General features: G+C 41.3%; 1 long non-coding RNA gene across 5 annotated transcripts; it reads left to right on the top strand.

Moving 5' to 3' along the window:
* Positions 1–406: 406 nt before the first annotated feature.
* On the top strand, positions 407–25,627 carry LOC135394335 (uncharacterized). 5 transcript variants are annotated; one of them, XR_010422845.1, is made up of 3 exons: positions 420–936; positions 1,234–7,133; positions 25,249–25,627. It is a non-coding gene; the product is annotated as an uncharacterized LOC135394335 (long non-coding RNA). The 5 variants fall into 5 exon arrangements; XR_010422848.1 differs by having other exon boundaries at positions 580–1,309; positions 6,423–7,133; XR_010422846.1 differs by having other exon boundaries at positions 581–5,466; positions 6,423–7,133.
* The last annotated feature ends 842 nt before the right edge of the window (positions 25,628–26,469 follow it).

A 26,469-nucleotide genomic window follows, 5' to 3' on the forward strand; every position in this document is an offset into this window, starting at 1 on the left:
GCAAACCAATCAGAGGAGTGAAACTGTGATTGACAGGTCGAGCCTCTTTTTGTGACTCCTCCCAATGGCCAGACTCCCTTTTAATATACGGCTCTGGCCACCCTGTTTCGGCAGCTGCGCCTGGCGGGCGAGCGCGGTACTAAGCCCAACCCCCAACGGCGCCGGCCTATTGTTCCCTCCCTTTTCGACAGGCACAGAGACTATAGAGGAGGCACTGACGCTGTATATGGTTCTCGTTTGGCCTTTTCCATAATCCATTGGCATTCGTATTGTGTTCTACGAGTGTGTTGCAGTTGTTCAGCTGTCGGCGCAGTTCGTTACAGAAATTCGAAGTGCTGTGCACGAAGAGCGCATAACGTAACAAGTGCTGCAAGAGTGATTGCACTTGCGAGGCTAACGCCGCAGTCCCTACCTCACAAAACGGCTTGTTTAAAGTGATACCCAGTAAAATTGGATAAAATCGCACAGTAACATCACTGCGAACATGACATGTAGAATTTAAAAATTAATATTACAACACTCGACTTCTACGGCCATTAGTCATTGTCATTGATTGTTGAATACTATGATTCTTGAGAGCTTCTTTCGTAGGTAACCAACATGGTAACCAACATGCGCCATACCAAGACATACGGTGCTCCTCCCATTGGTCCTCACGAATCGTTATCGCTTTCTAACATGGCGCCGACCATAATGATTTTGTGGGCCTGTGTGTGTGTGTTTCGACTGTTCTTCCGCTGTAGCGATTCAATCAACTTCATGAATGAGTTAGCGACGAATTGTTTTTTGTATTCATTGTGTGTGTGATCAGTGGTTACTTCTGAATGCCGCCTGGCACGGGGAGGATGTATTAGAAAATATCGCATACTTTTATTGCGCAGTTTACCCAACTTCGGTTTCTTTCAGCGCGTTTTACAAGCTGTCAGTTACAACTTGGTTAGTTTAGTGAAAAGTTAAGTTTATTTAGTGTGGCTCCTGCAGCTTGCCTTGCCTTCCCAAATCCGTTTCGATAATGAGGTGAAGCCAACTTTGAAATGGTGACGCCTACCAAAGGCTGTTTTTCCAATTTCGGAGTTGACCAATTTTCACGCCCAATTCCTTGCACTCACTTGCACAAATAACTTGTTCGCAGTACAGGGTTTTGCAAACCACTATTTTGACAAGGTCATCACGATCTGTTTCACGTACCCATCACACTTCCTAGCCTTAGGCAGTTGTGTTTCTCTTTTTTAGTGTATGTCGTTCATTCAGAAATTGCGACGGGTTTCCGCAGCACTTTCACCAAATTTGATGCAGCTAGCCTTTAAAGGTACGTTCTCGTAAGCCATGAGCTAGGGTTTCCGGTTTTCAGTGTTTAACTTTTGAGATATCACCGGAAACGCGGCAAATATGAACGGCAAACAAAATTACAGTAATACAAGAATGAATTGGCGTATACCATAATGAAATAACAGGATAACTTCTCTTTGTCACTTCCTTTCACCCTATCTTATAATACCTCAGAAAATATAAACACCGAAAACCAGAAGCCCTAGACTCATGACCTACCCAGAACAGATGCCATTCTGTTCTCCGTGATTGACAATGCAACAGTGTGAATTCTCTTGCCCCAAAGTGCCATGGTTATTCCTTAGGTAAATGAAATTAATACCAGCTGCATAGCTTCCGATGCACAGTGCTGGCAAAGACGTCTACTACATCTAAAATAATCACGCGATTGTTGACAAAGTAAAACGAAACAAAGTTTCAAATTTTGTTGGGCTTTGTAGGGGTCATGTCCTCCAAATATGGGAGGCAGAGTGGCGATTGCTGAACCTGAACACAGACAGCCATTCTGTTCAACTTCAGGGAAACCTTGAAATCATGTTCAGGGGGATGTGTGCGTAGCCATGGCTGCAAACAGCTGTTTTGCTTGTCCGCCAAACCATTGGCATAGTAATGGTATATTAATGCAAATTTCTACTTCGTTGATCTGAATGAAACTTCCACGGTTTTGTATCTGCAGAATATATATATATATATTTTTTTTTTATAAATATGAAAATAAAAAAATATGAAATAAAAATGAAAGAGAAAAAAGTATTCAGTTAAGTTTCGAGGTCTTCTGACCTGTACCATTGGTAAATCGTTTGGAAAGGATCTTTCTGAGCATGTGCGTCTCTGAACGTTTGGCATTTTCTACAGGAATATGCTTCACTTAAGACAGCTATATGCAGTAATTTTGCTAGTGTTATGTAGTAATCAGTGTTTTTGTTGCAGTCTCACGAAGATCAGATGATTCTGAATCTTCACGAAAATTTTATTCATGAGTACCAGAAATAAATAACAGGGAAAGTTTAATTCTGGAATAACAAAATATTTTTTGAGAAATTCGCATAAATATATCGTAACAACAGATCAGTGCCGTCGCAAGGCGAGTTTGTGCCCAGGGCAGGGTAAACGTGAAGCGCCCTTCCCGTCTCACTGCCGTCAGAAGCTCTGTAAACAAAGGAAAGAAAACACTTACGTGCACTGCCAAGATCGTAAATTCTAGTTCTCTTCATTTCCACTTTATACTGTCCAACCAACCTGCCGGAGCCTGCAGTTCGGCGCCCTCTCTGACGAGGGTGCCCAGGGCGGCCCTCTCAGCCCCTCATCGCTACGGCTCTGTACCAGATGCCTATTGTTGGGCATTTTTAAAACTTCACTTTAACAAAACCCTGAAAAACTTGACGTCTTACTGAATAGACCAGTAGGTGGGCATACAGGCAAACGGCCATTTGCAGTCAGGGTCATGCACAGGCTGCCCTGAATGTGACTTGTGTGTCAGTTGCGCCTCCTCCTCAAGAAATGTGGCATTGATGTTTGCTCATTGAGAATGCTGTGTGAGAGGACAGGCAAAATACCTGTTTGCAGAGTCACGTGCATGCCACCCTAAATATTGTGTGTATGGTTCCTCATCTACCAAGGTTTTACTGATGTCCAGCACAGCAGTTGTCTTTGCCTGGGTACAGTCATCCTTCCCCTTTGCCTTTGAAGTCAAGAGGGAGGGAAGGGGGTTGAGGCTTCTAAGAGATGACAGCCACCCTATCTCTATGTTTTGAAGGTCGTCTGCTCTGAACACCCCAAGAGAAGCCATTTCTTCTATTTTGTATTCTCACATGATTACTTGAGGAGACGTGGATGTCATTGTTGCCAGCACAGCCTGTAGGAAGCTATAAAGCTCTCATTTATTTAATAACCTTTAAATGAATAGTTCACACCCCAAGCATCAATCCATAGATATCTGTTTACACTTGTAGTGTATTTCCTGTACCAAATTCCTGCATCACGTTTTGCCAACTCGAGCTCCTAGTAATTTATTATCATCATTATAAATAGTTGGAATCCACACAGTTTGAAATTTGCACACAGAAAGATATACATGTATGTGCGATGTCTGTGTGGGGAAATGTTGGTGTGGCCTTGATGCATGACTTCCCTCTCCTGCTGCAGAATTCTTTGCATCCCGCTGCAGAGAATACATGAGGAGGAGGAGCTGACACATCACAAAACAGAAAAGAAAATATTAATCACTCTTTAAATATGCCGATTTCGAGTGAATGGCCTCGCAGGAGAGCTATTTGGAGTCAAATGCTCCTTCCAAACATATTTATTTCAACGATGTCAGGCAGCAAATTTTCCCTATAAGTTCTCTATTTCATATCCTCAAGGTTTTTTGGCAAGAGAGTTCACACTATTACATTGTTAACGACAGACAATAGTACCGTATATGTTCTGAGGAGGTCATGGTCTACAGGACAGCCTGTTAACAAATTTGTTGAGTGCATGGAGAGAGTCACTGTCAATATCTATTGTGTAGCACATTATCAGAATCAACACCCGTGCATCCGAGACTTAAGTTGATGAACTTATTTATTGGTTGTAGAAGACATGACCCTGAGTTTGGGATAAAGACGCAGACGACATATGAAGTAGGCAAGACGACGACGACGTGTGTCACCTGCGTCTTTACCCCAAACTCGGGGTCACGTCTTCTACATGTAACACACAGTTTGTGACAAGATGCTGGGTTACTACGTCTTGGGTTAATTGCGCATTGGACTGTGTAACATCTGTTTAAAAATATCTGCCGAAGCCCAGACTGTTTGTCTACTCATTGTCACTCTTCCCCTTAGATTACATTTTCCCACTTGGTTTGGCAATTAAATTTTGCAGTCCGCTCTGGGCAAACTTGTGTTCCGCAGTATACATAACACTTCACAGATGTGCAATACAAGCATCAAGCTCTGTTTGAGCTGTTTTCTGCTGTCTGTGCTTCTTGATTACTTCGGCATGACTTTTCCGTGGATGTGCAGCACTTGTGCTTAGTCACGGATTGAGTGGCGCTTGAGCTTTGACCTTGCTTTTAACCTTCACCCTTGGCTTAACGTGGCCTTGGAGCCACATGATGAAGCAAGCTTGTGTGCAGTCTTTCCAAGTTGCATATGCCCCATCAGTGATGCTGTGATCATGCATGCAGCAACTGGTTCATAGCTCTGTGTTAACCGAAGGACGCTGGTTCGAATCCCACTCACTACAGTGAAACGATTTTCCACAGAAACCAAGCAAGGTCACGTCAATGTTTAAGCTTACAGTTTGCTTTTTTGGTCAGCATTAACATTAAAATGGCAAATTGGGAAATCAGTCACTCCCCAGTCTCAGTGTGGAAAGTGATCATCTTAACCATTCCACTGAAGCTGATGATCAACCGGAGTATTTTGTCGTCTCACTGAATTTCTTGACTACTGTCTTGTGGATAAGAGATAATAACCCATAGAGGTTTATCCAACCCTTTCGGTAACTTTCATTCTACATCATACATTTTTCTTTTTCTGAACCCAAAATCTTGTTTTGCAGGGTGTCGTGCAGAGCAAATTGGTTCACAAAAATCGTAGGGCACATAAGATTTATTAGAAAATCGGTTCAGGATTGGAAGAAATATAAAACTTGAAGATTGAAAATGTTGTCATGCGTACTGTATATTGTCTGTTATCCATATTGAAGCCTTTGGTATGTTTGTACATCAATAGAGTAAGACACTTCACATTTTAGAAATATGTAAGCACATAATTATTGCATGTTAACACGCATGTGTAAAATGAGCTCATAAACACGTACAATAGGTGGCAGAAAGTGCACACACAGTCTTATCAAGGAAATGCCACAACTGAAGGGGTAGTTACTAATTTGCAGGCACTTGTTCATGATTTATGTTCTGGGCTTTGAGCAGGAAAAGTGTTTGCTGTTTGTTCTTTACTGTGCCCCACACAGTGAATTCTGAGGACTGGTTCCAGGGTGATCATGCCCCGGAGGTATTGCCTCAGCAAAGGGGGTTGTGCTTAGGAGGGGAACGTGGCTTTCTTCCCAAACTATACAGAAAAGTTTTGCTATTGAACAACAAAGCACATATATCTGAAGAAAACTAGTTCAGCTTCATTCAAGGGTGTAAGTTTCTTAGATATGCTTGCTCTCTTCAGCGACTGACGTTAAATACCGTGTGCCGGTGCTGAGATTTCAGTGCATGCTAAAGAACCGTCAAGTGGGTAATATTAATCCACAGACCGACCACTGTGGTGCTGCTCATAATCATAGTTGTCTCACAACGTAAAGCCGTAAATGATCAATTATCAGCTTCATTCAGTTTGCTCACCGCGTAAAGTGTACATACCGTGAGCCATGCCATAATATCGTATTTGGATTTCACGTACCAAATGAGGTTACTAAAATATTATTTTAAAGAATATGTGCTGCACAGGAAGTGAAGCTGAACCACGCTTGTGTGTGTGTGTGTGTCTCTGATTTTCTTTTCTTTTTTTTTTTATTGTGTGTTAGCGCCGCGAAGCAACTGTGGCTATGAGTGGCGTACAGATGTGGACAGATGTAGAGAGGACAGCAGGAAGGAAAGGGCCATAGTGGGGGGTTAGTATGCATCCTGGGCTGACTTCAGGGGAACTGTACTGACATTAGTATGGAAAGTCTGCCAGGAAACCCAGGGAAAATGTCCTAGACAGCACAGCCAGTGCGAGGATTCACGTCCTAGTCTCAATGTGGAAAGCGATCATCCTGACCAGGAGCTGGTGCAAAGATATCTGCTGTCCTCAAAGTAGAAAGTGAACCACTTCATCTCTATGGAAGCAGTTTTGATTATGCTTCAGTCAATTATGAAGTGATAATCAGGTAACCTGAAGAAGTGCAGTCTCGTGCACGAAAGTCTCGTTACCATGTGTAAATAAATAAGTTGCTCCTACCGTTTAATATCACTCTTTGATTTACTCAACACCGGCAACTTGACATCGCCTATTTTTCTGCCTTCGTATCTTCTTGATAATCAGATGCTCAACATGCATACCTAGATGCGGGAACATTGTTGGATAATGCCACCTTTAATTTTTTTTTTTCAGTTTTTTGCAGGTGCGCACCTGAATGAAGGAAGTTGAAGATAAGGAGGCCCTTGTCAGAGGAAGAATGTTCCAACAAGCTCCAAGAGGAAGCACGGCTGCCATGAAAGCACAACCCAAGCAGTAAAACATATTGACCCAATATTAGCTTGATATTGACAAGGCTGGTGCAAGCTTGCTCCATTATTGGACCAGTATTGGCAATATGCACTCAGTATTGGGCCAAGATGTTGTGCTGCTTCAGAATTGTACCATTGCATGTCCTGCTATCGTGTGCATAGTAATGTTGCTCAAACACTCAAACATTCTAAACTTCATCCTACTCGTATGTGGAACACAATTTTTCTCGTTGAACAAAGTAGAATAAGGCAAGCTAACTGGTGTAGAGATGAAAAAAAACATATTTTCATGAGTTTGAGGCAACACAAGAAGATAGAAGACACTACAAAGGGGACAGGACAGACTTCATAATGTTCATCTCTGTTGTTGCGTTGCCTCAAACTCAGGGAAATATGCCTTTTTCACAGTTTTCCTGTTGAGGCAGTGCCATTGACCAAACTGCTCATGCAGGAGGACGCCGAAGGTCGATTCTGCCTGGGCTCTTGCGCTTTGTCTGCCGTTTCTGCACGTATTCCTCAGATAAGAAGACAGATGTGCAGGTTCACGAGCGGACGCATACGGGGGAACGCCCTTTCCACTGCCACCTCTGCCCTCGTATGTCATTTCTGCTTTCTTCTTCCCAACAGGTTTCCTGTTGCATTAATGCTGAAGGGTCGATATTATGGGTGTAGCATTACCTTGCCTGCAGACAAGGTAACACAAAATTAAAAATACCCCTGATGCGTTGTTCATCCATCATGCTGTCATCAGCAGTAATCAAAAGGTGTGTGCAAAGTAAAACTTTTTTTTTCAGACACTATGTGAAGACGCACAAAATTTTGCTCATTGCCTCTGATTTTTGTGGGTGCAGTATTCTGTGCCACTTAGAAACCTTGAAAACCACGGAGTCACTGCTGTAGAAATGCTGTCAGACCACAGACAATTGCTTGTACTACCTTATTACATTTGCTATATACTGTGCATCACAGACCCTAATATTGTAAGTTGCTCAATGCATTTCCATTACATAATTTACTGTAGCATATATTGTACACAGCACCTATCTAGATTAATGAATAGTGATGCCCTTAGTGATGGGAAGTACTACTTGAAGTACTCAAATACTGCTTCAAGAGAGGATACGTCATGCAGAGCCCCACGCATTTTCTATGGGAGAAACTTTGGATTAGTACTAGATAACAATTGAACTGATTTTGATGAAACCAGTCTTGTTCGATAGCTTTATGAAAGACTGTGGGGAAATGGAAGAGAAACTGAGAGTTTTTAAAGCAGTCTCTCTCTCTCAACCTACTTGGTTCGTCCTTCTTGCAACAAGTATCTACTACATGTAAAATCAGTAAAAATTGGACGTAGGGCACATGGGTAGAGAAGTTGCGCAAACCGAACGATTTTGAGTTGTTTGTTTTTCATACTGGCAAAGCAGGAATGGCTTTTATCAAGTATCTCTCAAGCGAGAATGATAATGGAGCTGTGGAAGTCGTTTTCGGGCTGGTATATGCAGCTGTGCTTCGAATTACTTGTACATTTTCATTTTTGTCTGTTATGACTTTATATTATCGACCAATATTATTTAAATAGCAGACGTATTCATTTGTAGCCAAAATTCGGGGACCTTTTCTTCAAGACCGTTGTTTTGAAGCAATCAGGTAGACGTTCTGTACGGATTACTATAGTGACTTATGTGTTCACTTACTAACTAAATTACTTTATGCAGACATGTATACCTCTTGTGCCTTTTCATTTAACTTCAGTGCCGTACTAAAAGCTCAATGGTTCAACTTGTGTCAATATGGAATATATGGCAGTATTTGCGCTTCTTGCACTTAAAGTGTGTGTTATTGCCTCCAATTCTTATATCAGTCTCTGGTAAGGTCTTTGGTTGTCATGTACAATCGTGTACTATAGGGACTGTACGACAAACTGGTGGCACCGCGATGCGGCCTCCGGAGAAAGTACCTTGCGTGATAGGCGCCGGGTAGCCAGCTTTGTTTACATGTGAAGTGCGGGCGTCTTTTTTTGCCACACTGGAACTGTTGCATCGCTAACTGTGTCAGCACCTAAAAGAACTCTTCATTAGGGACCAGATGTTTCATTTCTCGTGATTTCTATGCTTCCAAAACCACCGATGGCACTAGACTCGCAGCGAATAGCGTTTGTGACGCGCGTTCGGCCATTGCATGAGGTGTGCACAACATATTCTATTTCTTTTGTTCTAGTTTCAATGAAACTGAACGAGGACCTGCAAAATGATCAATGATTTACAGTTGCCACTTTCTTGACGGTGAAACGCCGCTGGATACTGTATCACCGTCAAATGCACCGACCAAACGGCAACCTATTTCGAGATAATGATTGAGGTGTTTCATCGCCAGTGCCCAGAGCTGATATTGCTCCCGGTAATCTGGTTGAAGAGTCTCACAGTGAGAACGGAAGTTCTACATTGTCGAAAAGGTTTAGTATTTACGCACCGACCATTTCACAGCTGTCGTGCCGCAAGCCTACGGCGGTAGCCGAGTTAAAAACTCATAGAATTCCTTCTTTGAGGATCTCTTTAGCGTTATTGTCTCTGAAGATACTGGAAACACTGCAGTACAAGTTCAGACAATAAGTTGTGACCTTACGTGTTTATTTGTATGGATAAAACGGACGCACGATGTAGATTTCAGTGACGAAGGTATGTGTGTGCAAAGAGGACGAAAGGAATACAAGACTCTGTCAACAACATGATATTACAAATGGCTGGAGTCAGAGAAATACACGTATATAGCCTTCGCTAGCAAGCCAGGATTTTGTGAGGCGTCAAATAACAATTCTTTCGACGTATCACTTACAGGTGTTTTGACCAGACAGACGCCAGTGGCTGTTCTCCTTCCGCACTGTTAGATACATTATAAATACGGTGGTTGCTTCTGTGCAGTTTGTCTCCAGTCTCTTCGTTCGCGCCCCAGAAAGGTTCCGCATTATTTGCACTTCAAAAATTAGCCCTTCTAATTACGGCGGTCGCCACGCAAGCTACGGTTCCACTTGAGAATGCATAGAACGGGCGTCGTGGTATCACGTCGGATACTTCCAAGACCGCCACTGGCGGTACTGTCGCGACGGAGCAGCGCGCCCCCTTTAGGTGTCGCACGGTCCCTATAATATGTGAAAGACATCTGCTTACAGACTGACTAGGCTGGCTTTGTTGAAATCGAAACACTCAAAGCACACGGAACTATATTGACTTGTTCATGTGTCTCACATCATGTATGTGACTCAGCTCACTAGTTCGATTGTATTGCAACCTTAGCTAAATACGTAAAGCACACATAAGCTATATTCACTTGCACATGTACCTGATCTGACACGTCTATCATGTATCTGACTCAACTGAAAGTCTGAAAGTAACGGGCTTACAGCGAACACATTTTAGTGTAGAGAGCCTATGGCCACAGTACAAAAACATTTCTGCTCCCTAGGTAATAGAAGAAGCTGGCTCTTGGTGCCCTTTTAGGGGATCGTGCAATTGAAAGTAGCCGCTCCACATCTCCTCAACCTCCTCCTCAAAATTTTTTTGTCACCTCACCTCAACGTCCTTGTCAAAATATTTTCCTCGCCGCACCTCAACCTCCGTCTCGAAACATTTTCCTCACCTCACCTCAATCTCTCTTTTGAGAATTCTTCGTCACCCCCCTCACCTCAATTTCACTTTTAGAAATTTTTCCTCACCTCACCTCACCTCAACGTGCGTGAGGTGAGGGTGACGTGAGGGTGAGGGCATCCTCACGCTAATTTGCCCTCGTAAGGATGCCCACCTCTGCTGGCAGCACATCGCGGGCAACAGGAGAAGTAGATGTCACTCCGCAACATAGGACCACTATTCCGCCAGCCCATCCTAAACTGGTTTTGCCCGAACATTTGGCAAGACTGAGCAACACAGTGTCGCTCGAAGGGAAACAATGGGAGAGTGGGATGGAGGACCCCAGGAGAGCTTTCTCAAAGACATACTGTTCAGCTGTGTCTAAAAGCGAATACCTACTCATTCGTCTATTACATACTGTTCAGGCACATGAGAGAAAATATGAACGCATTGGTTTTGTGATGCAAGGTGGGTTTGATAAACATCTACTGTTTGCACCTGCACATTTATACATTGCTATCTAGGATTCAAGCACCATGTAAATTGAAATCAACCATGACCAGAAAACACTGACAGATTGTATTCACAGTTACTGTTCCCACAACATTTTTTCATTATTCTTTTCGATATGGTTACATTCCCTATTTGCTGTAAAACAGAAAGATTACCAGTTTTTGTCAGCAGGGTTTCGGAATGATGGTCCGGGAAAGAATGGGTCTGGAAAAAATTATCCGAGCTGGAATGGGGGGGGAATGGTCCTGCGCCAACCAATGGTGTCTCTAGGCTGTGCAAGTCGATATGAAGAAGAAAGAAAAGAAAACATGAAAAACAGGAAATCCACAAAATCCATTGCTCCCTTTTAGTGTCCCCCTTTGGTTTAGTGAGCCTTTTTGGCGAAGATGTCATAGTTTAGTAAGTTACACTTTAGCGAAAAACGGCTTGTGTTAATGAATTAGGTAGGTCTTACATACTGAAGGTCATCTCTTAGAGAACAATGTTATAGCGAAGTAAAGTTCTGCTTTTGGTATCAGGGTGGTCGACTGTCCAACAGGCAGCATAAGTCGGCAATGTATGCCATTTCCAGTCTACACCGTCCTCTATTTTTGGAAAGTTCCCTTTAGCTACATGTATTTGTGTGTGCATGTTTTATAAGTTAAGATATTTTATATTACCAGTGCACATGTTTAATCAATCAATACCCCACACTTTTTCTGTCCATATACCGCAGTTGGATTCGCGACATTCCGTTCCGTCTGTAAAATGTTTCAGTGTGAGAACTCCGTGCCAAAGAAAATTCCTTGCAAATCACTAAACCCCCTGTTATCGGGATTTCGAGTTTTTTTATATGTCTAGTGTCACTAGAGTGATGTATCCCAATTCCCGATGACTATAGGTTCGTCAAAGAAACTGATTACGATTTAGGTGCATATAAATAAGTGCGGGCGAATGAAACATAACACTTGGACAAGAGATAAACTGATGATCTGAGGCTGGAACAACATAGAACTTAACACTTAACACATAACACTTGGATTTTGCATGGCATAGAAAATGTCAGACGTGTAAAGCTAAGGCAACATAACCCAGACAAGTCCACGAAGGAACAATAAGGAAGAATGCGCCTTCATCAGGACCTCCTTTATTCTTTAGCTCAGTTGGCCTTGGCAACCCAAACAGAACGTGAGGTCCCTACACCTCAGAAGCCAAGGAGGTCGCGCGTGTTAATATGGGATAACAATATGGGATAACGCTATGGGATAACACAATCCCACGGAGGAGTGAGTTACTCGAAACAAGAGTACTGGTTACGGCTTTCACCAGGCTTCAACCCGGATTCAACCTGGATGTTCGTGCCGTGCCATCTACATTCGAAAAAATTGTGAATTGGCGATAGGCATTTGCCGGAATCCCCTCTTAAGTACATATATGAGCACTTGTACTGTACTTTAAGTACATGCATTACCAGCTGGGTACTCAAGTACCCAACTAGTAATGCAGAAAAGCAAAAAAGAATGACATGTCACTAAATAACTTTTTTGTCTGGTATGGCGACTATTTAGGAGACTGCTGACTAACTTGAATTGTTGATATACCAGAATAGCTACCACCTTAATATTCTTAACAGTCTAAAGTTGGGAACATGAAAATACGCACACACCTTATGGAGGCAGCACAGTAATTTGTAGATAAATCTGTTCTGTGTTCAAAGGATCTGACTTCACTGCGACTTTCAGTTTTCAGTGCAGTTATCATACCATTACATGATTCATGATTGGGTTTTAATTATGATCTGATGAACGTGTAGAAACTAGAAGGCACAGATTCTTCATTTCACATATTTACCTTTTTTCTATGCTTGGCAAACAACAAAGACGTGAAGTGTTGCATTGTGCTGCCTAACCTCTTATGGCCTTCTCTCATTCTTTTTGTTAGAAAAGCCTGTTATATGTCACAAGGCAGTGTGCAGCGCAGGGAATGTGGAATCTCAATCTCATAGCTTTATTGCACTTTTGTTTAAAGCTTGACTTCTTGATTGATATTACTGTATACCCAGTGATCAGCACACGGGCTTGTGCACTGGGAACATGGATATCTTGAGAAAGACTACTCATACTTTGCAGATAATAGGTGATTGCTTCTACACGTTTCAAGGCACATTATTTTGCCTGTTCCGTTTCATATTCTTGAGTAAGCAATGAACTGACTATGCTTCATGACATGCACTTGCTAAGAATGCCAATGAAAAATGTTTCAACTCTCAACAACTCTTTACGCTTTGTTATGGGTTGGTGTGCAAAATAGCGTATCACTTAACGGTGTTGCCACATATAAATATACATTTGTTTGCACCCGAGAGAACTATCATCATCCAACGCTGACTGATAACACTTATAGTTTGCATATTGAATGTTTGAGTGGCGTTGTTTCACAATGCGAAATAAAAAGAAATACTACAACTCTTCATGTGAAGAAAGAAAGAAATGAAGTCATGTTGCTGTCACGACTGTTTGCCATGGAAGAGCTCACGTAGTACAGAGTAGCAAGTGCAGTACAGCAGTGACTTATCCATTCCCACCTACACCTCGCACACCACCTTCACTAACCCTGTACATAAAGGATTATGCAAGCTTTCTTATCAATTGAAGAGCAATAAGATGTTGACATGCACGTGCTATACAAAACGATCAATTTCTCTTGTGCCGTAATGTTTTACACAGAAAAGGGCTTACCATTTATAGCACAAATCATTTATACTTAACAAAAGTGTCACAACGAGCATTACCTGCAGCGAGCATTGTACAGTCCAGATGAAAAATTTTCCAACTGGGACCAGTTCAAACTGTGTTATTGAACTGGAACTGGTTCAAACTGGTCCCACTTCAGAAACCAGTTTGCAGCTGGTCCCAGCCCGAACTGGTACCAGTTCAAAAACCAGTTTGCAGCTGGTCCCAGGTTGAACTGGTACCAGTTCAATAAACCAGTTTGTAGCTGGTCCCAGTTCGTTGCAACCGAAATAGCAACGTTGGAAATGATTTCAACTCCAAGCGGAACTGAGCCACTCGGAAGCTTATCGGAGTTGCCATGATGAAACCCACAGAGGCTGCATGATACTGAAATAAACATGAAACATTTTATTGTGCAGTTCTGAAACACACATTTTGTATTTCACCGATACAGTTTCTCACTGCCTTCATAGGAACGGTTGAGAAAAACGGGAAGCGTTCAGGGCAGCCGTCGAAGCCATCATCAGCTGGTTTGCTATGTATAGAGCTTCAGGAGACTGTATCATACGTAATTCATTTAGTTCAACACACACATATGTCGCAGACACTCACCTTTACCGTGTATCCACCTTACAGGGGGCACTTGCGGAGTCTGACATATTGCTTCGCAGTCTTTCTGTGTACCAATGTAGCACAATATTACTTCACTGAAACATGAATTGAAAGGCACAATTGCTCCACAATGAACGCACATGCCGTTAGGAGCCACGCCACGAGTACTCGGGCGCGCTATGCGGGTTCGAGAGCAACCTGTGTTTTTCGTGTGAAGGATCTGAAACACGACAATGAACGTTTGTCAAAAGTGAGAGTGCGTGGACTAACTGGTACATGGTGATTAAAAGAACAAGAAACCAAGAAACACGTTTCACAACATACGTTGTGCAAAAAGTTGCTTTGCTAACGTTAAAATTGCATTAACATAAACCAGGTGTTAGTCGTGAAAGGAACGCTGTGCACATGTTCTCGTGGAACTCGTGGAACACATTAGGCAGACAAACGTTACATGTAACAGCACGGTACTATTCATATTTCTAAATTATAAACAGGAAGGAAAAAGACTTGAGCATAGTACTCATGATAAAGCGGTCTCCACAGCTGCAGCAGAGCTGCAATCGCATGACACCTGTCCGGTTGTACTGAAGCCGCTGACGCTCATTGTAGTTTATATTGCCGCAGATCATGCTATGAACATAAGGAGCACAAACATCACTTCGGGCATGCTGAGACAAACAAAGGAAATCAAAACACGGCAGGCGATGCCGAACGCTGCGTCAGGACGCGAAGTAAGCGACCGTTACACAATGTTCAAAGGTATCATTCATCAGGAGAGCAGGAACGCGCAAAATGTAAATATAACAATTTTAACACAAATAAATAAATAAACACAAATAAATAACACAAACTGTGGTTCAGCTCCTTTCCGTCAGATAGCGAAGCAGTCGAGCGCGGTGTTGCAGACGACATCGAACATGTGGAACTGAATGCAGACTAGTTCTGTGCGCCGCCGCTTTCAACCGTGTTGCTATCTGAGGAAAGTAGGTGGAATGCAAGTATAGCCGATTAGGCGTTTTTTTAATTTTCACGATTTATCCGCAGAGAAACGGAGCAAGTGGCAGTATCGACATACAATTTTGGGGCATAATACGTCCTCTAACATCTACTTTAGCTTTCTGACGCTGTTCTTATTTATTTTATCTTCGTTAGAAACCCCAAAGTTTATCTTGGCGAACCCTGTACTTTACGAGTGCTTTAAAGTAATTTGACAAGTACTCTGTATTGTACTTCAAAGACAAATGATTCCAGGTACTTGGCACTGGACTTTAAGTAAAATTTTTAGGTACTTTGCCCATCACTGGATGCCCTGACTGACACGTGTGGCACATCTATGCACATTTGGTTTAGAATGTGAACTTAGGCTTACCTCTTGTAATATATCGAAAGAGATTGTTTTAGCTTCATGAGAGGGAGATCGGCCACAATGCTTTTTGGTTGCTGCAATAATGTTTTAATAATTTTCTAATGTAATAATAATTTTGCATTTCTGTACCAAGGGCCATCCATAAATGAACAAATCTGACCTAAACCTAAAAATTACAGTTCAGCATTATGTATAGTACTCATTTGTCCAGTGGCGTAGCATGCGGGGGGTCGTAGGGGCGGTCGCCCTGGGCGCAATATTTTTTGGGGTGCAAATTACCGACAGAGAGAAAAACAAAGTTCGAAATGAAAAGAGTGAAACTGTTTATCACATGAAAAAAATCTAAATTTTTTTAACATTGTAACATTGGGCGCTGTTGGAACAATCTTCTGGATGCCTCAAAGACGGAGGCGATTGAAGCGAGGTCCGATATAGCACGCCGGTGTAAAATTTCATCCATGTGTACTTCGGCAGTAGGCTGTGTGTGCGATGAGACAGCAGCCCGGGACTGAAACCATAATGAATATCGGTTACGGTTACAGTTTAGTGTCAGAAACTCAAAACGGTTTCAGCGATGTTTACGGGATTCACCGTTATAATATATGCGGTTACCGGTAACCAAACAGTTGAACTAGTACTTTTTGGCTGACATTTCCTCTTTGCTTTCTATTAAACATATACCCCCCCCCCGTTTGTTGTTTCGGTCTTCTCTAGGACGTATCTGCTGGCTGCGTGGATGTCGCAAAATGAGCTACAAAGTGCAAACGGGTAAAAGTGAACATATTTATCTATTGCAGGAAATTTTATTCGAAAAGCCTAGCAGGACTGCACTGCAAGTATACAGGGTGTATTTTTTATTTGTTACAGAATGTTTGTAAAAAAACTAGCAGACCAAATAGATGTTGTTTTAGCAGATGGGTTATACGGCAAGCTGAACATCTTGTAGGACTGCGTTTGCAACTACTGGACGACTAATTAGGTAGTATTTATTAATTCACTTATTAATTAGATGTGTTCTGGAAAGTGCCATATGGTAGCATTGGGGTCAGTCATTATTCTGATCCACCAACCTTATTAAACACCCTGTGAAGCAAACATACTTTGAGATATAAAATGTCAAATTTCGCTATGCAAATGAGCCAAAACTTGAACTACACGTTTTTCCAGCGCAGCAACGACGCGGCCTTCACCTTATCTGGGTTGGAGAGCGGTCTCAGATTAAAGCCTGCTCCAATCAGCTCCATCGCTCCAAAGCACATGCCCTCTCACCGGGATTGCCTGTCACTCTTTCTGCGCAGCTCTGGTTTCGGCTCATTTGCATAGCGAAATTTGGCAATTTATATCTCGAGGTACGTTCGCCTCTCAGGGTGTTTAATAAGGAGAATGGATTTGAGTAATGACTGGCTCCAATTCTGCAATTCCCACATTTCCCAAAAGACTATCTAATTAATAAGTTAATTAATGAATTATAGCTGATTAGTCATCCAGCAATTGCATATGCTGTCCTACAGGACATCTGCCTGGCTGTATAACCCACCTGCTGAAATGCCATCTATTTGCTGTGTTAGTTTTTTTAATAAAAATTATGTAATGGAACAAAACACATCCTGTATATTAATGAAAACGTCTTGAACTGTTTCCCCTTTACTTTGAGGAGAAGCGTAGCCATTGAAGAGTACAATGCATCATATCTATGCAAGAAAACATACTTTTGTAACGTACAGAAACAGCATAATAGACATCAGAACATGCCGCTATAGGGAAGCCCATACATCGCACCCCATATATGGCAGGTTACAACGGACCATCATTATGTCCTCTAGGGTGCCTTCAGGCAGGTTTCCTCTTCGTGGAAACAAAGAACATGCTATGCTTGGTATCTTAAATGATCACAACAATACATTTCATAATTCATAAGGGACATACGCAATACATGTCATGTGATGCCTGTGTCGTCTGATTATGGGTCCAACCCAAGCGGATACGATTGTATGTTGTCTACACAATTTCTGAATGAAAAATAGGTGCCGAAGAGATCTACATTATCAGAAGCACGTGCAATACCACTAATCCGAGTTGTAAAGCGATACAAAAATTGCATTCAAAGGTGTTGGCGTTAACGCTTGAACAGATTCATATGAACCAGTAACCGAAATCACATCTTTCGGTTAAGGTATTGGTTAGTTGCGGATGGTGAATTGCAGTTACGTTCCGGTTCCGGTTCTTGAAAAAGTTTGGGTTCCAAGTGGTTGTCAGTTTCGCTCCGGTATCAGTCCCTGACCCCATATTTTCAAAATGAAGCAATCGAAGCGCAAAGTCTATGAAGCGCTTTCTACTGGACGGGTAGGAAGGAGGGAAGGATTCTGATGCGATCCTGTTATGGGTCTTGTTTCTGGGCATAATACTCGTTTCGCCCCGGGCACTAGGAACCCTCACCGCACCACTGCATTTTGCATAAAAATTTCAATTTGCAAGTGGACAGTGCCTGTGAGAATGGCTCTGTATGGAATGGCCATGTCACTTGAAGGACATTTCATTTCTCTGAGGAGGGATAATCCTCTTCACTCAGTGTGCATTCCAGACTGTCGTGGCCTGTTAGGTACATTGAGTACAGGTGTACATTATGCTGCAGCATTCCAGCTTCAAATTACTGCTACCAGATGAGAGTGCAAGTAATTTAAAATACAGGGTGCATCTTGAAAACCTGATCAAAATGTTCTTAAATTCATGGATCATTTGTTCTTCGAAACAGTTGCAGCATATACTTATTCCCGATATGGCCTCCTTAAAGGTAATATTGTCAGTAATTAGTAGGGATGGGCCATCCTAGTCCGTTAATCCTCGAATCCTAGGCAGGGATTTGAGATTCAGGAATCCGAATCCCAGTGCCCAAAACGGCACATCGAATCTTTTGAAACCACCAACTATGTTTGCTTGTTTCTTTTTAGAATTGGCGCCTCCGGAGTCCGCCGAAAGCCTGATTGGCCGGCGGGTGTTTTCTTGTTTGTGAGTTTGCATTGCTCTGGACTGAACAGAGTTCAGGCAGGAACTCTTTAAAAGTAACATGGTTTTGCCTTTGGTTATTTCTCAGTTTCATGGAAAAAATTCATACTCGAGAGTTTACGTGTTTCCTGTAGTCGACGAATAACATGTTAAATAAAGTACATTTAAGAAGAAATCCAACGCTGAAATAACACACTAACAAACTGTATATGGGCATGTATATATGGGCATGTATGGGTATATGGGCATGTTTTCTCCTGAAAGTGAACTGTTACTTAATTTGTTTTTCATCAAACAAAGATATCAAATTCTGCTTCGAAACACTTTTCAGTTTAAAGTGTTTTTTTCCCCTGGCATTTTAAACTCTTTTTTAAAGAAATGATTGGAAAGATTCGAGAATCATAAGATTTGCAGGACCTTCCTTGGATTTGGATTGGGGTTTGGAAAATTCTGGATTCATCTCATCTCTAGTTATTAGTGCAAGTTTCAGTTCACTTCCATAATTCATATTGCTACTTATTGAAAATAGGTTGATGGTTTAATTGCAGAGTTGGAGAGCACAATCTTGAGGTCTCTAGCCCCGAAAAACTGAAACCGCAGCGGGCTTCTGTTCTGCAGTGCAAAAGTTGCAAAAATGCAAAATCATGTGTCCAGCAGAGTTCTGTTTTTCATGTGACCGCCTTTTCCTATCCTACTGTCGCTGTCGTCGTCTCTCGCTCTGACCACATGCTGCTGCAATACGTACATGGTGCACCCATGCATTGTACTCCCAGGTGGGGGAATGCCAATATCGTTTGCTCTACTATTCGACCTGCTCAACACGCTTCAAGATACACTTCTTGTATCCATGTGATAGTGTCACGTGATAAATTGGGTAGTGTAATAACTGTGACAAGCAAACATGCATTTTCAAAATCATTTGTCATAGATACCACTGTGTAAGTGTATTGGGTTCTCCACTGTGGATTCTAGCGGAGACTAAGAAAATAAAAATACTAATGATGTCGACTCTTTCACCTGGCAGTACAAAGCGAGATGCACCATGCATTGAGGAACGGTCTGTCATCAGAGTGAGAGAGGGTGACAGCGAGAGGAAGATGGGAAAAAAACGGAAATCCGCAGGATGCTTGAAGGTGTTGCGAATTTGCATCTATTATACTGGAGCACAGAAGCTCGCTGTGGTTTTCATTTTTGCAGATTCGAGACCTCAAGGTCGTGCTCTATAACTTTGCAATTAAACCATCAACCTATTTTCACTAATTAAGAATAATCATTATGAAAGTTATGAATTAAAACTTGCACTAATTGCTGACACAGTACATTTAAGTAGGCTACATCGGGAATAACTATATGAATCAACCCTTTCAAAGGAAAAATGATGGACGAATTTCAGAAAATTTTGGTCAGCCTCTCGTGTTGCACCCTGTATATAAAATGTGAATCTCAGAGAAATTTTTGGAGATGAAATTTTTATAAGTCATAAGCTACGCCATTACAATTACCATTCACCATGATGGTTCACTGCAACCCGTATATGCTGTACACAGTAGGTACATTCAGTTCTATTCTCGATTCCACCAGCACTACTTCCTGCAATGTGCATTTAATGCACACACTGCCGTTCAGGAACCAACTCGCATTTTTGACTAGAAAAAGTGCAGAGTGCACTACAAAGTAATGGGTGTGCGGACGTCAGTTCTCGATGCTTTGGTTGCAACATTTAGAAATCTGTCACTCCACAAATGACAGCAAGGTTCAGTTATCTGTCGCTTGGTTATCAGTCATCCTGAGTGTTCAGTGTTCACAGCTAGCTCATATTCACAACTTCTTGAGCCAGGAAACAATGACATTGTTCCATGAATTCCAACCAACCTGTGTGTTGTATGTATATGAGTTCGACAAACCTAGCATCTGCATCAGAAATTTTGTAACCCATATTGCAATAATTATACCCAAATGACTACAATGGCTCACAGAACCATAATTACATTTCACGACGTATGTCTTAGTGAGTTAGTATTTCTTTGCATCACAGTTAGGAAGCACATTATTGTCTTTGGGTAGCCAGTGTAGAAACAGTGTAGAAACAGTGAGTGGCATGACTAGGCTTGCTGTTGTTTGTTGTTGTTTTGTTGTCTTCTAGTCTTGACCATTGTTGTCTTGTTGCTTCATTCTTCTTCCTTGACACTCCTCTGAGATCTGCTTGTGACAATAAGAAATGCTATTTTTGCAACAGGCACACTATTAAGTACTGTGGGTGTCCGAGTACATGACAGTTCATGGCAGGCTTAAGTATGCAGCAGCATTTAGTCAGGTAACCACGGAGCCAGCATAGGTAGCACTTACTTGAGGATGAGGATGTGGACAAAGTGCAAAACACAAAGTAGCTGTTGTAGCTTGTATTCTTTTCTTTTTCACTGATAAACTGTACATTGTGTGTTCTGTGTGTATATCCTGTTTCTTCTGTTGTTTTTGTTTCCTTTTCTTTTGATTCTTCATTTTTTTGCCAACTAATGTACCCTTATGTAATCCCCGCTTGGGCTTTTCAGGTAATGACATAAATAAATAAATAAATAAGAACTGTAACAAGCTGTGAAACTTCAATGCATATAAAATACAAGTTGAAGGATGGACGCCACCTTGGAACTTTGGAACAGCTAATGGCGAAAGTGACGGGAAACAAAACAGACCAAAGGAAGTTCCTATGGGCAGTTGAAAATCGAGTAAAGCAGGAGAGCATGGCTAAAAGAAAGCTACTGCATATGAACAAACTCAAGTTCATGTAAAGCTGGGAAATGACGTACAGTAACAAGACAGGTTCCACAGAGACAGCCAGAGATGGTCATAGCGTTTGCGGACTTGAATAGAATACCCTGCGTATCGCCTGTACAGAGGACAGCATAATGGGGATCAGTCTGTAATGACTCACTACCTGCAATGTGCTTTGCCAGCTTCAGTTCAACAGCACCATTCTTCGCTCTTGTTTTGGCAGCATACAGTCTCTTCAATATGTGCAGTTGTGCAAAAACAAGAAGGATGTGATCAGCAAATTTCTGTAGTGGAGCTAAATGGCTGTGTTTCAGGGTGTCTTGTACTTAACTGAACACATTAAGACATCAATGAGTTATTAACCAGCATTGCACCATATACTATAGTTTTTACTCTAGCATGCAGACAAGTATTTTTGTATTTGTATTTTCTATTTATTTCCGCACAAGTAATTGGAGCCTAGAACAAAAACCTGATTCTAGCTTTACAAAGGCCCCAGGCTCCTACAGTGCTTGCAGCTGCTAAGAATCAGCAGAAAAAGAAAATTTGAAAGAGCATGTCATGAGGTCATAGACAAGAATAACAACGAACAAAAGCTACAAATGATATGGAATAGAAATTCCAATAACCACCAAGTCCAGACAGCACTGATAACAACTCATTGGGCGTTAACAACAAAAATGCTACAAATGATGAGTATGATATAGTACTACCAATATCAACCAGACAGCACAAATAATTATGCATCATTGTGTGGTAGACAGGTATATCAACAAAGTGCTACAAATGATACAAGCAACAATATCAACAATAGCCAGAAATGCTTTAACACACATAGTCGAGAAAAAAGAGAAGGGAATATAAACCAAGTATGTTAGTACATAGGATGTATCTCAGGTGAACAATGCTTTCAAATACGTTTTTGAGGAGTAAACTATCCATTTCAGAAAACATACATCTGTCCTGAAAGGATAACTTTTGATTTCAGGGCACAGGTTTGCCAGGGACCCCATCTGGTAATTTTCAATGCTGCTTTATACAGGGTGTGTTTTTCTGTTTTTTTTTTTTTTGTTTGTTTTTTCGAGACAGATTTTTCATTAAAAAACTATAAGGGCTAGAGACATGCTGTTTTCACTTCTATCATCTCTGGGCCGGCAGACGTTCTTGGCCATATGTTGCTCAACAGTCAAATGACTAATTACCTAAAAATCATTAATTAACTTTTTAATTATAAAAGCTACGAAGTTGTTCCAATGAGAACATCTGTTCCTTTCGGTGGCCTGATATCGTAGCCATTTTCAGAACAAAAATCCGTTCGGTACATCGTCCGCAAAAAAATTTGTGAAGGAACACCATTTTTTTCCTTATTTTGTTCATTGCGCATCGAGACGCATCTTTCCTTCACCCCCAGTGTGAGAGGGTGACGGAGCCTCATGCGTCGAAGATACCGCCACAGTGCCACCTCATGTGTTGAAGATGAGCGTTAACTTGCGGAAACAAAACAAAAACATGTGTATCGGGTGACGCTATCGGAACTGCCCTGATCTTGGGTTGCATTTTCTGTTTTCTTTTAATCTTTATGCAGGACGCAAGAGGCGACAGTGTGCTCTCTTTCACCCTCTCACATTGGGGGTGAAGGAAAGACGGGTCTCCGAAGATGCGCAATGAACAAAATAAAGAAAAAAAATGGTGTTCCTTCACAAATTTTTGCGGACGATCTACCAAACAAATTTTTGTTCTGAAAACGGCTACGATATCAGGTCACCGAAAGGAACAGATGTTCTCATTGGGACAACTTCGTAGCTTTTATAATTAAAAAGCTAATTAACGATTTTTAGGTAATTAGTCATTTGACGGTTGAGCAACATGTTGCCAAGAACGTCCGCCGGCCCAGAGATGATAGAAGTGAAAACAGCATGGCTCTAGCCCTTCTAGTTTTTTAACGAAAAATCTGTCCCAAAAACAAACAACAAAAAAACACCCTGAATGTACTGTAGGGGACACGGTTGTCTAAACTCAGCACTCCGTGATGTACTCCATCTCAAATGTCCAGGTGTTGCATGAGTATTTCTTTCGACTAAAAAACACATGCAGCACATGGTCCACCTTCATATACAATATTGGCACAACACTTTAAAGCACAACTAAGCTAATATGGGCTGTGGAACTACTGACAGACGATTTTAGCTAATCGTGTCCCCAACAGTACATAAGCATTTATACTGGAGGAATTTTGCTACAGGAACTATTTCATATTGTCTAGAAATCTCACTGTAAGAATAGTGAACAGGCAGGTTTGCTATTATGTCCATGTAAAAACCTCTTTTGTATATTCTATAGAGTTGTCAGGTAAGACCCGGTTGTCATTCCCCATATTAAATATGAGCAATTGAGAATAGACAGATCAGCGTATTGTACACTAAAGCTTAACTGTATTTGGAAGAATATTTCAAAGTCTATTTATTTGACCTACAACACTCACAAGTTTGGAGGAGACAGAGTCAACCTGTGCATTCCATGAGTGTTTCGTGGAAGTATACTCCAACGAAATTTACCTGATTTACAATCTCAATAGCAGAGGAGTCTAGCTGAAGTCCATGCGTTCTTTGTAGAAATTTATATCTTGATCTAAAGCGAACTGCTTTGCTTTTTGCAGGATTAATTCGTAGCAAATTACTACTTGCCCACCAATGTAGAAGTATAACATTTCCTGTTTCTATCAGACCATCAGCACTAGGACCAGATATGAATGCGCTACAATCATCTGTGTAGGTAATATATTACACACAGTCTGATATTAGTATTACTATATCGTTCACGTATATGTTAAACAAGAGAAGACCTAGGATGCTTCCTTGAGCAACGAAGGGAACAGTATTAAATGCATCAGATATGTTGTCATCAGAAAGGTAAACCATTGTGTGCGATCCAGTATCCTAAAAGCCTGTCATCAATATTCTGAATTTTTTTCTTTTCATTTGCGTGCAACAGCGTGAGTTCTGTTGAATCGCCACTTTAGAAGATTGCTTTAGAAGACACGGGTAGGACAGAAACTGGCCTGTAGTTTTTTCTATTTTTTTGATTCCATGTTAGCGTCGCGAAGCAACTGTGGCTATGAGCGGTGGACAGATATGTACAGATGGAGAGAGGACCACAGGAAGGAGTTGGGGACAGGGGAGCTGTAGTTTTGCTGCTTTTAGATTATTGGAAAGAACACCATTATAGAGGGAGCAGTTATAAATGTGTGATACATATGGAGATAACATATCTATAAGATATTTAACTGATCCTAAATGCATCCAATCAATATTAGTCCATTCAGTGTTTGTTTAGCTTTTGGGAAAACTGGTATGACTTCATTCTCATTTGTTGGAGGAAGGAATATAGAGTCGCTTGTAATATTTGGGGTATTAATGCTTGTATTTTGAGATGTTTGGGATTATAGTGATGCAAAGTATCTATTAAACTTATTTGGTGGGACGTTTTCCCTCAATCTTTTTAATATGTTTCCATTTGCCACAATGCTTTCTATTTGCCATAATGCTTTCTATGGAATGTGTGCCCATCTTCCTACCTAGAACTGTGTTCAAGTTTTTACACAGTACATCTATACATGAACTGTCAGAAAAACGCAAATATAGTGTAGTAATGCTAGGCTTTTATGCACCTCATTTCCGAGTTTACATCATTACGGAACTCTTTGAATTCCAGTAGATGCTCTGGATTTTTAGTCTATACAAACTTTTTATATTTTTTGTTCCTTAGCAACTTCAAAAGATCCTTCGTCATGCAAGACTTTCTTGCCTTATTTCCATAATTTATTTTTCTCTGTCGAAATGTAGCATTGTAGATGCTTAGCAACATAGAAAGAAGTAACAATTAATTAGAAAAGTAACTACATGCTGTTCATACTGCAGTATTGTGAGCCATTTATTGCTTAGCAGTGCCTCACAAGAATTTTTAATTTGTATCACGTTTCTGAGATCGCACGCTATCAAGTTGCTGTGTAGCTTCGAGACATGCTCCATTTCTTCATTTTGATCGTAGGAGAACAGAGAGTTGTATATGCATCATACTAGTATGTGCCTAACGTAGTTGCTTTTTTCTGTATGCTAGGCAAGTTCAGCCACAAGTCCAACCTGACCAAGCACCTGCGATGTCATTCAGGGGAGAAACCCTTCCACTGCCCCATCTGTTCCAAAGGACTTAGTAGGAAGCTAGACTTGGAGCGTCACATGAACACGCACATAACCACTTCCTATCTCACCTGACAGCAGAAATTGTGTGCATACAGGTGAATTCATGACAACGGGGAAGGAGGAAGACAGAAGTGAGCACACAATAGGGGTGCTTGGATTCCACTAATGCGTCCTGTATGGGGATGGGAGGTGCTGAGAGTTTCATGCTACCATTCTTGGGCAAGTGGACCTCTCTAGGGAAGCCCCTGATTGGTTGTGAATAAACTGTTCCTTTTGTTTACAACCTGTTGATTATCTCCCAGTTGTGTAACTTTCATTACTGTTCACATAGTTCTTGTTGGTGGAACCTTATTTCACTGTTGGGGAACCTGAAGCAAAGAAAGCCAGGGAGACTTGACAACACCTTACCACCTTTACATCTCAATGCCAGCAGCACATGTAATCTGAATGCAGCATATCACAGCGCATCCCAGATATCCACAATGTAGCATAAAGGGCTCTTTTAATGGTTAATATGTAATAACGACAACATAGCACCAAAGTAGCTGTGTAACTAATTAAAGGTGACATAAAAGGTGAATGAAAAGGAGGCTGCACTCTAAGAGCATGTATGTTAACATTTTGTTGAAAAGAAACAATACATATCTCTCACTTTCAAAATATACTATTTCAAAATATACTAAACTATAATATACAACTGTAGTACTACAGGAGGGTCATTCCATGCAAAGTGATACGGCGATGCTGCTCAACCATTGCCGAGTTTCACGAAAAAAATTGGGTTCATTGTCGTTATATACCAAATCCGAAGTATTATAGCCTCAAACACTGAAGCATTCCGACACTAGAGGGCTCTGAAGTTTGCATTCCGAGCAAAAACCATGCTCCCCATGGCAGTATGTCGTGAGTGTTCACCTACTTACCGAGTCTCAAGAATCTACCACAAATTTCGAGATTTTGAGTATTCTGGGGAACACTTCTAGCTCAACTTTGATATTTTTTATAAAAATAATTACAACATCTACCAAAACAAAATTTTGCAGGGGTAAGATCCATTAGGACTACTTTGCAGTAAAAAAAGGTTTTAAAAAATGGTTTAGGTTTAGTAAAAAAAATAGTAAAAGCATGGAAATCCTTG

Source organism: Ornithodoros turicata, chromosome 5 (genome assembly GCF_037126465.1).
Source record: "Ornithodoros turicata isolate Travis chromosome 5, ASM3712646v1, whole genome shotgun sequence".
NCBI lineage: Eukaryota > Metazoa > Arthropoda > Arachnida > Ixodida > Argasidae > Ornithodoros > Ornithodoros turicata.